Here is a 12,834-nt window from a genome sequence, read left to right as displayed (position 1 = left end):
AGGAAAATTCTCATTCTTGTATCCAAATTAATGTAACAATAACAATTTGCTTTTGTCCAACCTTTCTTTTTTTTTTACTCAATACCCTTTTTGCCTCCTTAATTTCTGCTCATCAGCTATACCAAGTGCATTAATTATGATTAGTAGGCCTATATTTTCTGTATCACCTATTTATATCTAATGGAGTTATGTTATGTGGTAACCTCCCAACACATTACACAAGTCCAGCTGCCTGGCTTATTAGAGGAGTTGTACTGTATCCTGGTGCATGAGACTGCTAACTCTGACGTTGTGTAACATTGTTACTTAATTCATGTGGTGTCTTATAGTGGTACAAAGTGAGCATGTTTCCATTCAAAGTGACAGATAGAACATTGGTTGTCTCGGTATATTTGCTAGTAGCCTGGTAGATGGCATTAGAGAGGTTGTCATGAGGCTCTGATGACTGGATGATGTCAGTTATGGCATTCAAAATGTAAAACACCAGTTTTAAGTAATAACTTCTTGGCCGGGGCATTTACATGTGACGTCAATCTAAAGTTGTCAGCAAAGAGGCGTGATGAATACAATGTCATTCTGTTTTTCATTATTTTCATTATTTTTAACTGAAATCATGCCTCCTGATTTGTGAACGCACCAATTGACAAGCACCAGGAGTGCAAATTAGCAGCAAATCAGGGAATGGTGCCAGACATTACACATTGAGAGCACTAACTTCATTTAAAGGGTCATGAAATACAACCTCTGAAATGTCAAATATCATTTCCCACATTCTTTTTAATGTTGCAGGTGTAAAAGTTGGATGAGGGCAGGGAGTTGAAAGGGGTTTTAGATCAAATCTGAAGGACAGTTCCTCTAACATGATGAACATAAGCTGCAGTCATGGAGTAGGCTACAGATGAGGAGGTGTTGCTGGGGAAGGTGGAGGGGGGTTCTGTACTGTATGCATTTTGGTGAGAATGTCTTGTATTCTATGAAGTCTGCATTGTGTAATAAAGTTCTGATCTGGGCACTGTGTCTTACAACAGTAGTAAAACCCTGCTGTAAAAAAGAGGCAATCCTCCTTAGCTCAGCTCATAACAATTACAGGGCCTCTATATGGAACTGCAGGCTTGTTTATATGCTGTAATGTTGTGTCCACGCCAAGCTCGTTCTGAGCCCTGGGGCCTTGTGGTTTTGATTGCTGCAGGGAGTGTGTTGGAGTGCTGTGTCTGCAGCATGGTTCTGGCTCTGCGGGGCGGCTTCAGAAGGGTGTGATCCGTCAGAGGAGACAGAGTGAGAGTGGGAGGCTTTTCCCTGTTTGTTTTCTTCTTTGTTTGTTTGTTTGTTTGTTTGTTTGATACAAACTGAATCTGTCAGGGAAAACAGGAAGCCCCCTTCTTTTTTTTCACTCCAGTCCCATCTCTCCGTCCCCAAAACAAAACATCTGTGTTCAATGAGGAGGAAGACACTGTCCAATTCCAAACGTTAATTGTCTTAAACTGCTCCAGGCTGTCAGCGTTAATACTATTCACAAATGATGCTTAGTCAGCACTTTTCTGATCAAGTTTCTGAACGACTGAATGCTTACATCTCTGTCTGATATCTCCGTTTGTAGCCTCTCACAGTCCTCTTGATGGTCTTGTGTGCCTCGAATGACTGCCACACAAGATATCCTACAAGTTGTTGAGGTTGAGGAAAGACATAATGTGCCTGGGTGTAATGACAGGAAGCCTCCCACTGGTTGTGACAGGAGAGAGCAGTACTGTAGTGTGTGGCCCTGCTCTCACTGCACTGCACTGGGACTGCTTCATATCCATTTACAGCCTGGGTTACTGCTATTGTCATTAGGATTTGGTTCTATTATTAGTCAAAATCTCATGAAATCCAATCCCTTTTTAATGGTGAGAGAGTCTGGATTGGCCACCTTAATCATGTTCAGGAACATGGGCCATGTGACTGTGCAGTGTGAGTGTGTTACAGGATAGTATAGACTCCCGTATCCATGGCCCGTTCAGAGAGATCAGTCTCCTGTTCCTGTATTAAATATTTTACAGCAGACAGGGGCAGGGATGGTCTTAAATGAACCTTACACACTCATCCTCCTCTAGTGTTACATACATACATATACTGAACAAAAATATAAACGCAACATGCAACAATTTCAAAGATTTTACTTGAAGAAGGAAATCAGTCAGTTGAAATAAATACATTTGGCTCTAATCTATGGGTTTCACATGACTGGGCAGGGAAGCAGCCATGGTGGGCCTGGAAAGGGTACAGGCCCACCCACTTGGGAGCCAGGACCACAAAAGGGCTTTATTACAGACAGAAATACTCCTCAGAGTCGGTGCCCCCCTTTACTGCTATAACTTGCTTCCATTCAGCCACAAGACCATTAGTGAGGTCGGGCACTGATGTTGGGCGATTAGGCCTGGCTCGCAGTCGGCCGTCCAATTCATCATCCCAAAGGTGTTCGATGGTGTTGCGGTCAGGGCTCTGTGCATGTTCTACTGACAATGTTTGTCTATGGAGATTGCATGGCTGTGTACTAGATTTTATACACCTGTCAACAACAACAATAGCAGAACCCATTAATTTGAAGGGTTGTCCACATACTTTTGTATATATAGTGTACATACAGTGTAACTGTGAGTAAAACTCTCCTGCTGTTGTTATTGGATCCATTGTTTATTGGTGGGTTTTGAGATGTATGTTATATATACGTCTAGAAATGGCTCACAAACAAAATCCTATGGGAAATGATGACATGGAATTCTCCAACCATAAACATATGGTTAAAATCCAGAATAACTATCCCTTTATCTATAAACAATCTCTGTTGACATAATCACAGTATGAAATGGAAAGGTAAAGGGGGCAGAAAGAAAGTGCTGTCTTCCTGTTATGGAGGGCGGCCCTATGATTCAATCGTATGATGGGTGGAGTGTCATCCACCCATCCACTTAACTAAATTCATAAAGGCTGTTTGTCTTCCTGTTCTTCTTTGTTCTTCGCCAGCACAAAACAAAACAGAATTACACAGAGGACCGTGACCAATGGAGAATGTATCACACTCTGGCAAACGCTCACAGAGCTGCAGATGGTCATGTTTGTACCTCCCTGCCTGAGCCCCTACAGGTGCCACAGTGCTGTCTAATAGAAAGCAGAGTTTGTGGAGGAGGAGAGCAGATCAGAGCGAGGGATGATGGAAGGAAGGAGAGGGGAGGGCTCCACTCCTCTCTGACATGTTTTACATGCAGCATGGGGTGCCTCCGCAGGCAGGTATCCACCCTCTCATATCGTTTTCACTTCTTGCAGATATACAGTGGGCTCCCAGAGAAATAGAGCCCTCGTAAGACATAGACAGGCCATCCACCATACCAACTGATCTCCCGTCTCTGTGTGTGAAGAGACAGTGTGTGTTTCAGATGTTGCATAGGAACAACAGTCTCAGATGGTGTTACACTGTGAGGTCTCAAGGGTTTTGTTTTATCTTCCGGAGAGATGTCTCTTCCTCTTCCTCCTTTCAACAAAATAAATATGTCAACTCTGACAATTATTGAAATGCGTTTAACGACACAACATAATCTTCAAACCCTTCTGGATTAATATTTCTACTGGGAACAATCCACCCTTACATCTGCTGCTGAGCAGCGGCTCGCTCCATTCAACCTGAGTGGGTCTCCTCTTCCCGTCTGGCAGTGGATGGGGACTGGTGCACATCCTTTGGCAGGAGCTACACACGTCTCTTATGGCTTTCGGCTCGCGCAGGCCCCTGACAACGCTCTCGAGAGTTCTTATGTTTCTCTGACAGCATCTATCAATCTGCTCTCAACAGAACAGTCATTATCAAATCAGCCACATGAGGGCTTTCTTCTTCCCCCTCCCCCCGACTGGCTCTCCTCTTTAGCGCAAGAAGGGGGTACAAGTGGTCCAAGAGATTGTGTTCTGTGAAATAACGCTGGCTGTATAAAGCCTGCTCTGTGGGGTCCCCTTTCACTGAAGCACTTGTAAACTCACCCAACTTCCCACCAAACCATTGAGTTTCCCCCAGCTTTGTGGTAGAGGGGGGTTTGAAGGCAGTGTTCCTTTAAATCGCTAAGAATTATTAAAGTTGTTATATATCAACATGGCATGCTCCTCGCAGACCGTATTGTACAATCCAATATAATACTGTCTTTTGACAGGTGCAGGATGTTAAAGACCTAAAGATTATATGACATTTCACAAGATATAGGATATGATAATGACGAGTATAGCCCATAGCTACAGTGTGTAGTATTATAGATGGTTCACAGTAATGGGCTCAGTAGTTGAGAGTCCTTCTCAATATATCAACATATCTCCATATTCTCTCCAGCCGTTAGCTGCAGACTCACCAATGTGTCAGTGATAATTTCAGTGAGAAGGTTTCTGGACCACTTCAGAATGCCCAGGGACTGCATCTCTCCATGGAGGCTGCTCCCACACTGTCAAAGCTGTCTTTGGTTTATACTGTGGTTTCTCCTCAGCTGGCGAACAGAGCTGGCAGAACCACTCACTCTTCTCTCACAACAGCCTAGTCAGCACAACACAGGGGAGGAACTTAACTACTTAAAGAGCAGGTAATCAGGTACCCAGGTTCTTCAGAGAAAGATTGGAGAGAGAAAATGGTGTTCTATCTTTTTCTTCCCTTTCTCTCTGTTTCTTGGAAATGATATCAGGGGAAAATTGGTCAATTTAACAGAGTGAAACCAGGGGCAGACTGGGACCAGATATCATCTCTGGCATTTTTAACACACCGGCCATTTTTTTCCTCGTGGCCCCCACGTGGCCTATTGTTAGCCCTTTATTAGCCAGATAATTCTCATTTTGTGCAATAATGCCAAGTTAGAGAGGCCCACTAGGCTATGAATGGACCAGCCCATCTGGGATCACCCCTGAGTGAAACTATCAGAAGGATTTGCTCAGCCTATAGACACATAGCTTTAAAGTTGATCCATTTGGGTTTATACTTTGAGCGTGTTGTTAGCGCTGTGCTGTCAGTTTTACAGTTTCCACGGTTTACACCGCAGTCACGTAAAATAAAATTTCTGAAGCATCCTCTTCTTTGCGTAGCTCCTCTCTCTGTGCTGCTCATGGCTGTTGACAGGAGGATTTATTGATCCCAGAGTCTCTGGCACGGGGCCGGTGTTGGCTCATACAGCCAGAGATGTGTGAAGGTTATGTTGTTTAACTGGAGGAGGCAGGTATGCTAAACACCCTGAGAGGGCAGGAGGGACATCTGCTCTCTTACTCACTGGGCTAACTGAGTGCATAACTCAGAGCAGGCCCAGAGCCCCCCCGTTCCCCAAACGGCCCTGCCTTCCTCGGTGCCGGTCCCTGGTACTATACAAGAGGATCTCACAAAAACAAATAGCAACAGAAGACCTGGCAAAGGGAGGGACCCAGCTGGGGCTGGAGGTCCTGTGTGACTATTCTTTAATCCTGACACCTGCAAGCCATTTCATCATGATTTACAGTGGGGGAACGCAGGCTGGGGGCGGGGAGCCCACGACGGGAAGTGTTTTCCTAGCAAATGACGGGGAAAGCACTGTTGTCGGTTGTTGTCCAGGCATTTGAAGTTTGTTGCCCTCTAACCTACTGGGAACTCCGATCTGCTGTTTAAAAGCATACGAGAGAAAAACGACAAGTCTCTCACCATATCATTCTCTCTCTCTCTCTCTCTGTGTGTGTGTGTGTGTGTGTGTGTGTGTGTGTGTGTGTGTGTGTGTGTGTGTGTGTGTGTGTGTGTGTGTGTGTGTGTGTGTGTGTGTGTGTGTGTGTGTGTGTGTGTGTGTGTGGTGTGTGTCAGGATAAATAGGTGGGCGGGCTGGGGACAGGAAGGAAATGGAGTCCACATGGATGGTCATTAGCAGGATCTCAGCAGACCAGAGCAGAACCGCTTAGCTGCTGAAACCCACCCAGCTGCTGGCCCAGAATGCCTTCATACTTGGGCCTGGTTTACACTTAGATGCATTCTCATGTAATCGTTAGTTGATGGATTATTACATTGAATCAAATGTGTTTTCTAGTGTGTTGTGCAATTCAAAAATGTGAATGGTGGTCTGTTGGCCAGTTTAGCTGATATACTGACTGTTCACATGCCTCCTATGATGAAACAAGATTAAGTTGTCCACCCATTCAGTTTAAAGTGTATTCTGTCCAGTCCCACTACACACAGGGTGGATGGGAGGATTGTTGGACTGCTGATCTGCTAAGTAAAAGCCAATCTTCCTCTCTTACCTTCACCTTGCCAGACAGCAGACTGAAAGAACATCTGAGAGAACTGATGCCAAACTAAAAGGATTGACTTGATCTACATCTATGAGGCAATTGTTTGTTTGCCGTTGCTAAATAGGAGCCCCTCAGTTTTCATCCACAGCACTATGCATGCTAGGGTGTTTCATGCCTTATTTGTTAATGCCGTTATTTGTTAATGATGTCGAAACGCTCTACTATGTCATTGTTCACTAACCTCACTATTTATTTATATTATCCCAAGGGTGTGGTAGTGGATGCAATTATATAAATATAAGGATTGCTCAATTCGGTAATTGCCTTGCATTTTCCATCCACATAATTGCACACTCTCTCCCACCAAACGTGGTGCGAGCTTTGGGCTGTCCGTCACTGGTGCCCATTAGAGCTGAGAAACATGTCAGCGATGGGGCAAACTAAAACCACATTGAGAAATGGAATTAACACCTTTCTCTCTCAGGAGCGGGGATGCAGGCCTCCATGTGGAGCGCCGTTAAATAATAATCCCCAACCGATAAACCGACTCCTCGCAGTCTGCCCAGAAAAACAAATCCTGCCGCCACTCAGCTTGCCTGCACCACTGCTGAGGCTGTGGCGAGGAGGGGGCGAGAGTGCGGGCTGTGAGTGACATCATCTATGCTGGACAGCTCAACATGGTGAGCTGAGCCTGCTGGCCCCATCCTATGTGTTTGACTCATCTCCAGTGCTTTGTGCTGTGTGTATAGTTCTGAAGTATTAGGAGACACTGGAAGGTGGCCCTATAGTCTGCACCTTCAGTGTCATCTGGTATTTTCTCCAACTGACAAGAGGTTTGCCAGTTAAAACTTGGGTATACAAATGACAAAATAAACAAAATATTAAGCAGTAATTGGCCATAACTATGAGGTCTTGCACCTGAACACTGGGGTATTTGTGTGACGTTGCAAGACAGCCTCCATACTGTGCAGTAATCGAGATGTTTGCTACCGTAAGGGCTCTGTATGACATCACCCCTGAAGCATTGTGATTATTGTGATTACGTAAATCTTCTTTTCATTATCACCCATGTCATTGTCATAAAGCAATTATTCACCCCGTCCGCTTTCCCCATCCGCTTCCACGAGGGTCTCGGTTTCACAGGGCTCAGCCAAGCAGCTTGTGTTCCACCTTTGTGTTTTGGCATCAAGGTGGATGGATTTAAGATCCCAGACCGTCGGTCTGATAATACCACAGACTGTTTGAGTTTAACAGGATATACCAGTACCTTATCCCACTTGGCCGCTTCCCTGCAGCAGCTATATTTAGTGCTCTCATCCATTGTGCCATGCCAGCTCTTCCCTCTTTAACTCACACCCTTCCATTTTGTCACAATTATCTGATAATGTTCTGTTAAAAAAAGAGAAAATGTGAGTCATTAATCATTCTCCTTGGCTGCACCTCAGTGAACTGTACTGTATGACAGTGAAGGGAACACACATGGTTGTAGTATGTTCATGTCTTCATAGTTTGGTATACTTTACTTTGGGATGATTATTGTAAGTATCTACATTTAAAGTTGATCTGATTGCAAAATGACCGCAAATTCCCGAAGAGGGGAGAGAGAGATGCGTGGAAGTGGCATCAGTCTGTGTGGGGAGGAAGGCCCATTGGCAAAGAAAGGTACACAGTAGTGCTCCATATTGCTATTTGTTTATAGGCCTTTGCCTTTGTCAGGTACAGTAACAACTAACAAGGCACAAGGGTCCAGTGTCTCTCTCCTCTCAAACTCTCTCTCTCTAGCTCTTTCTAAGCTCTAAAAGTCCCATTGGGCACAACACTTCATTTCAACGTGGATAATTGGGTAATATTTGGTTTAGACGTTGATCATTAAGATTACAACCTATATTCACCCAAAAGTTAGTTGAATTGTCAATGTGTTATCATTATGTTTTCAAGCATCTAAAAGCACAACCAAATTCCAGTGAAAAACAATGTCAGATTCTTCATTTAGCTGTCACCCAAATGTCTATCACTGCGCTTTCAACATTTTACATTACTTTTAAGTCATTTAGCAGACGCTCTTATCCAGAGCGACTTATAGAAGCAATTAGAGTTAAGTGCCTGGCTCAAGAGTACATCGTCAGATTTTCACCTAGTCAGCTCAGGGATTTGAACGCTCTTAACCGCTAGGCTACCTGCCGCCACAACCATTTCAACCATTTAAAAGCATAGCAAAGTTCAAATGGGAATACAATGTCAGATATTTTGTTTATTTATACAACAGATTTATGTGCTATCATTGGACACTGTGGAGTTGTCAACAGTGATGGAAAGTTATTGGAGTGGGCAGGCCTTCCCTGGGAGGAAGAACATCTCTGTCTTGTCAAGGTTGAGCTTGAGGTGGTGGGCTGGCATCCAAGCTGAGATATCTGTCAGGCACACAGAGATGTGTGTCTCCAACTGGGTGTCAGAACGGTCGAAGGAGAAATGTAGTTGAGTGTCATCCGCATTGCAATGATAGGAGAGACCATGTGAGGATATGACGGCGCCAACTGACTTGGTGTATAGAGAGAAGAGGTGAGGGCCCAGAACCGAGCCCTGGGGGACACCAGTAGTGCGATTACGTGGTGCAGACACAGATCCTCTCCATGTCTCCTGGAAGGAGCGGCCTGCCAAGTAGGATGCGATCCAAGAGTGTGCAGAGCCTGAGACGCCCAGCCCTGAGAGGGTGGAGAGGAGGATCTGATGGTTCATGGTGTCATATATCTATTATACGTGGGAATACTTATACGTGGGAATACTTTAGAGCAGATTTCCAAAATTAATATCACTTGGAGCTGATTTGCTGGTGTTTTTACAGTCTTTTATGCCCAACAATTGAGAGGAGGAAAATAAAATCACCCACGGGCCAAATTCGGCCTCTGACTGCCAGTTAGGGAACCCTGCCCTAGGCCTATTGTATTGTCTATTTTTGTTGAATTCTAGGTTTAATCGAAACGATAGCTGTTGATAACTTGGCAAATGCATATACTGTAGGGCTAAATAGCACCATTGATGATATGAATGATAATGAATGGTCACGTTTCATTTGCTCTCTTATACCTACGCATTTTTAAGTGGAGATCTCTCAAAAGCACATTGGTAATAGTCATTGACAAATATCAAAGCTAAGCAGCGTTTGGCTTGTTTAAAACTGTATGGGAGATAAAAGGTTAGCTGTAGATATATCAATTCTCCAGTAGGAGGTGCTGCCCTGCCTATTCTTTTTGTTTTTTCTGATATTGGATATAATGCTGAGGTTATTTTAAAGGTACAAAATCAACATATTTTATACAAGGTTGGTTTATATTGAATTTGGTTACCATTATGACATAATCCAGCGGTTGAAATTTCACCTTCAAAACAAACACATTGATGACTTTTTCCAAATCCAATGTATTTTCAACATCACAATACGTTGACAAATTACTTTGAAACAACGTTGATTCAACCAGTTTGCGCCCATTGGGGTGGAGAGTCAACCTGGAGTGTGTTTCTGGTTTGTAGATCCTGTTTTACATGTCTTAAATTTTCTGGCCATGGAAACCTCCTTCCTCCCCAGAGGAAGATCAGCCAAAAGACCTGATTCTAACCACCTTCTTCCTCTCCTGTTGGCCAGAGAGCGCTGTATTTCACCCTTTCCTCCCCTCTGTGACCGCAACATTCTGCAAACCCTGGTAAAACAAGACATTATATATTAGTTTGGATATCAACAAATCACTCCCATCTGTGTGAGTGTAAATACTTGCACCCGTTGGCTTTTCATTAAGCAAGTCAACTGGTCATTTTGGAGGCTATCTTATGTGCATATGATTGATTCCAGATAGGAAAATACTGATTTAGAGTTAGGGAACAACTGTATAGCAGTAATAAACTAAACACAGACACAGCTGTCTTCTCAAATATAGACCAGTATTTCTGTGCTTTATCACCTGTGATCCAATGGCATGTATACGAGTGACTGATTCAAGAAACATACATTTCTGTTTGACTGACTAAGTTAGTTTGCAGTCTCTTTGGATGCAAGGTTACTCACCCATATGATAACAGTAAAACCTGCTTTGGGTTTTCTCATGCCCCTCTCCTCTCTGTCACTCCCAGACTCCTCATCAAGTCTCTCCAGCCTCAGATACCTTTGGCACAGCACAAGCTCGCATCAGATGGAGGGTGGGGAGATGTGTCCCCCTCCCTCCCGCGCTGGAACAGAACGTTTGTCTCTGCACTGCCCTTATCTCCCCATCCCTCCGCTGTCTGATGTGACATAAATCACAGGAGCACGGCAGTATTTACGATGCACGGACGTTTATTAATCTCTCCCAGCTGCCTGTGTTTCACTGACACAACACCTTCAGGGCACTGGATCTGCACCATGTGCTCCGGAAAAGGCCTTTCTCTTCTCTCCATCCAGCAAGCCACAAATAAACCTGATTACGGGGGAATTTTGTGCTCTTTATGGTGAATTTTCACAAACCCGCATTTGAAGATCCAAACTGGTTTATGGTATTTATAGTCTACATTACTTGTGTTTTTATTGCAAAACATGAGGAGATGCCTGTATGTGATGGTGAAAAAAGTCCAAATGTCAGTAAATTATATCACCTGTGTTTACTCTACAAATGCCCTTATTAAAAGCTATAAAATATTCCAGTATAATAATGTTATTGCTCTAATTTGGGCTCCATGGTTTCAATGGCTCTCATACTATCAACTCCAGGAGGGAAGCATAGTTCAATATATGTACAGTACCAGTCAAACGTTTGGACACAGCTACTCAAGGGTTTTTCTTTATTTGTACTATTTTTACATTGGAGAATAATAGTGAAGACATCAAAACTAGGAAATAACACATATGGAATCATGTAGTAAGGAATAAAGTGTTAAACAAATCAAAAGATAATTTACATTTTAGATTCTTCGAGGTAGCCACCCTTTGCCTTCATGACAGCATTGCAGACTTTGCCTCTCACATATATCCAGGCATACCAACAGGTACCTAGAATAATATAGATTTATTTCCCTGCAAATCCAATTGAATGCTTTAATTCACTCCTCCTCTGACACCTCTCACACTACCATTCCAACTGTGTTCTTTCCTCCCATGGCATGACTCACAACACTTTCTGTTTCTTCCTATGCTTTGTCTTTTTTCTTCCGTCCTTCTCCTTCCCTTCCTTTCCCCTCCCTTCCTTGCCCAGAAATGACAGTGTCAGATTTTGAAACATCTCTCTCTTTGTTGGCACTTCCCTACATTTCCCTCCATCTATCTGTTTCTCTTTTGTGAGGACCACACAGAGGGATGACATGCTAGAGGCACGTCCAGACTGGGTGGCCCAGCTGCACACAAAATGTGGGTGACAGGATCAGCCTTCAACCGGCTATGGAAGTAATGCGTGTAGACAGTGTAAAACCAGTCTCTAAGAGACCTAAAGAGGAAAACAACGCTAGCAAATCTGAATAAATGGACATTTAAAAAACCTGAGTATTTTGGCACTCTTTTCAGCTGGAGCCACATGCACTAACTCCCATGCACCGGACTCACTAATGGGTTCACACATTAGGCAAGACGTAAAAAGATAAATAATCAGTCTTCCTTTTCTACCCAGTGTGTATGTAAGGTTATCATGCAATAATTAAATAGAATATATAATATACGACCAAGGGATTGGATATGTAAACTCAGCAAAAAAAGAATCGTCCTCTCACTGTCAACTGAGTTTATTTTCAGCAAACTTAATATGTGTAAATACAGTGGGGCAAAAAAGTATTTAGTCAGCCACCAATTGTGCAAGTTCTCCCACTTAAAAAGATGAGAGAGGCCTGTAATTTTCATCATAGGTACACTTCAACTATGACAGACAAAATAAGAAAAAAAATCCAGAAAATCACATTGTAGGATTTTTAATGAATTTATTTGCAAATTATGGTGGAAAATAAGTATTTGGTCACCTACAAACAAGCAAGATTTCTGGCTTTTCAGGCTTGGCCCGCCTACACAAACTTATGACTTGTTGGCAGAGTTGTCTGTCTGAAGAGGACCCTCCCCAGAACAAAGTTTTTATAAATGTCCAAGAGAATCTGACATGGTTCACCTCAACACCATCATCCGAGACCCACTGGACCCACTCCAATTCGCATAGTGCCCCAACATATCCACAGATGACGTAATCTCTATTGCACTCCACACTGCAGTCAACCACCTGGACAAGAGAAATACATGTGTCAGAATGCTGTTCATTGTCTACAGCTCAGCATTCAACACCATAGTCCCCTCCAAGCTCATCACCAAGCTCAGGACCCTGGGACTGAACCCCTCCCTCTGCAACTGGATCCTGGACTTCCTGATGGACCGCCCCCAGGCGGTGAGGGTAAGCAACAACACATCCGCCATGCTGACCATCAACACATGGGCCCCTCAGGGGTGTTTGCTTAATCCCCTCCTGTACTCTATGTTCACCCACGACTGCATGGCCGCACATGACTCCAATACCATCATCAAGTTTGCTTGATACATATACATATAACATGCGTACTGACGCCACACACAGTCACACTCACACACACACACACTGACACACA

This window comes from Oncorhynchus tshawytscha, linkage group LG12 (assembly GCF_018296145.1).
Source record: "Oncorhynchus tshawytscha isolate Ot180627B linkage group LG12, Otsh_v2.0, whole genome shotgun sequence".
NCBI lineage: Eukaryota > Metazoa > Chordata > Actinopteri > Salmoniformes > Salmonidae > Oncorhynchus > Oncorhynchus tshawytscha.
Note: the sequence above shows the minus strand (reverse complement) of the source record.